We start from the raw sequence: 2500 nt of genomic DNA on the forward strand, positions 1-2500 counted from the left end.
GAGAGGGCCACGTGGAGGTGTCGCGCCGGTTCGTACCCATATCCGCAGCAGGTCTCCAAGGTGAAGAGCCTCTAGTCGATAGATTAATGTAGGTAAGGGAAGTCGGCAAATTGGATCCGTAACTTCGGAATAAGGATTGGCTCTGAGGAGCGGGGCGTGTCGGGCTTGGTCGGGAAGCGGGTCTGGCTGACGTGCCGGGCCTGGGCGAGGTGAACGGTTGGCGACTTCGGTCGCGTCCCGGGATCCGAGCTCGGTCCCGTGCCTTGGCCTCCCGCGGATCTTCCTTGCTGCGAGGCTTCCGTGGCGGTTAACGCCGTCGTGGTCGCTTCTTCGGCCGCCATTCAACGCTTAGCTCAGAACTGGCACGGACTAGGGGAATCCGACTGTCTAATTAAAACAAAGCATTGCGATGGCCCTCACGGGTGATGACGCAATGTGATTTCTGCCCAGTGCTCTGAATGTCAACGTGAAGAAATTCAAAAAAGCGCGGGTAAACGGCGGGAGTAACTATGACTCTCTTAAGAAGTAACTATGACTGACTTGGGGGTCATTGTGACCCTCCCAGGGATGCACGTAAGTGTATCCCAGCCAAAATGGGGGTGCTGGGGTCAGGGAGTAGATCGAACGAACACCTTACTCTACTCCGTCTGGAAACCCGCCCCAAGACCGATCTCCACGTTCAGCCCTTAGGCAAGGCCACGTGGCGCCGGAGAAAGGACGATAAAGCATGCCTGTCCCAGCCAACGGAGACGGTCGAAACTGGCTAACGCCAAATGGATCTGCCGGGTTTGCAGCCCGCCAGATTCATGCCTTCGGGCAACGCTAAATTGCACCAAATAATGATAAAAGAAGCCTCGGAAGCTGCCGGTCCCGAACAGTGGCGGCAGCACTGGTAAATGACACTTCCCGGAGAGAAATTTCCTCTCCGGGTGATAAAGACGACAACGCTATGTTAAAGGTAAACGAGCCGATAAATGATAAATTATGCCCCTCGTGCAAGATTGACCTGAGTGCAAAGTCATCCGCTAGTGCAGCGCAACATTTACGTCGCTGCAACGCACCACCTGCGCAGGCGGATGGCTTCAAGTGCGAAGTCTGCCTCAAGGCGTACAAGACCTACGCCGGTATGCGGCTTCACCAGCGCAAGGCTCACACGGAGCACTATAACAGGACGGATCTCGAATTGCGTGATAAAAGGATGGCAACGTCTAAAGCTAGGTACACAGATGCCGAGATAAAAGAACTGGCGTACACCGAGGCCAGAATCCCTGACAGATCAAAGCTCAAGGTTGTAGAAATAGCTAAAATACTTGCTAAAACCTCCGGTCGAACACCTGACGGAATAAAGAAGCTGCGATCTAGGGATTGTTACAAGGCATATCTGTCGACAGAGCTTGAAATCGTTGCCAATGAGGACAGCCGGAAGGAGTGCCCGCTAAAACCTAAAGCACAACCGACCGAGCCTGTGAGTGAACCGACGCATCGGAACACGGAGAGAGAGCCGGATCAGGGGAGTCAAAACGTTGACGCCGATCCTGTCTGGCATGCCATAGCGTCCGTTGAGACGCGAGATCTCCTCCGTGCCGTGCAGAAGGACACCACGAGCAAAATGTCCAACGTAATCGAGGCCGTGCTTAAAGATGCTCCCGAGTCGGATATCCTGGCACTGCTGGACGAATACATAACGACAATACCGGAGCGGAACACCAGCTCTGGTAAGGGTAGAAACAGTAAGAACAAGGCTAAACGCTCCAATGACAAACATGTCAAAAAAGGTGGCTGTGATAAACGCAGAAAAGCCACTGGGCAATATACAACACCGAACGTTCACGGAAATGCTAACCGCGGCCAAAGAAAGTCGAACCAATATGCTCGGATTCAAAAGCTGTACAAGCACAATCCGACCCAGGTAGCGGAGCATATCCTCACAGGAAACCCGTTGAACGCTACGGAAATGCCAACAATGGAGCAGTTTACCAAGTTCTACGAGAAACTGTTTGCTAAAAAGGATCTGAGCTGGAGGCCTGCTAAATGTAAAGCCACCAGCAAAATCGATCTATCCTACCCCGTGTCCTATGTAGAAGTCCATGAGCAGCTGGCCAAGTTAAAGGAATCCGCGCCTGGTGTTGACGGCATCGATAGGCTGATGCTCAGACAAATGCCACGTCACGATCTGCATGCCTTGCTAAACATCATATGGGGCATGCGGATCATACCCCCTGTTCTAAGGTTGAATAGGACGACACTGCTACCCAAGAACGGGGACCTTACGGACCCCAAGCAGTGGAGGCCCATTACGATCTCGAGTAGGATACTACGCCTGTTAAATAAGATTATAACGACACGCCTGGAAAGCGAAATTCGCTTATCCCACGTTCAGAGAGGGTTCTCGAAGACAGACGGTATAATGGCGAACAGCACAATCCTGCAATCCCTCATCAAGAGCTGTAGAGGGAGAGGTAGAGCCTTTACAATTCTTTCCATAGATCTCGCGAAAGCG

At 52.5% G+C, this 2500-nt stretch overlaps 1 pseudogene; it reads left to right on the plus strand.

The window, feature by feature from the left end:
- LOC143306460 (large subunit ribosomal RNA) overlaps positions 1-2500 on the plus strand; it is a 7820-nt pseudogene that overhangs the window by 2272 nt on the left and 3048 nt on the right.

The sequence above is a fragment of the Osmia lignaria genome, unplaced genomic scaffold, assembly GCF_051020975.1.
Source record: "Osmia lignaria lignaria isolate PbOS001 unplaced genomic scaffold, iyOsmLign1 scaffold0011, whole genome shotgun sequence".
NCBI classification, from domain to species: domain Eukaryota; kingdom Metazoa; phylum Arthropoda; class Insecta; order Hymenoptera; family Megachilidae; genus Osmia; species Osmia lignaria.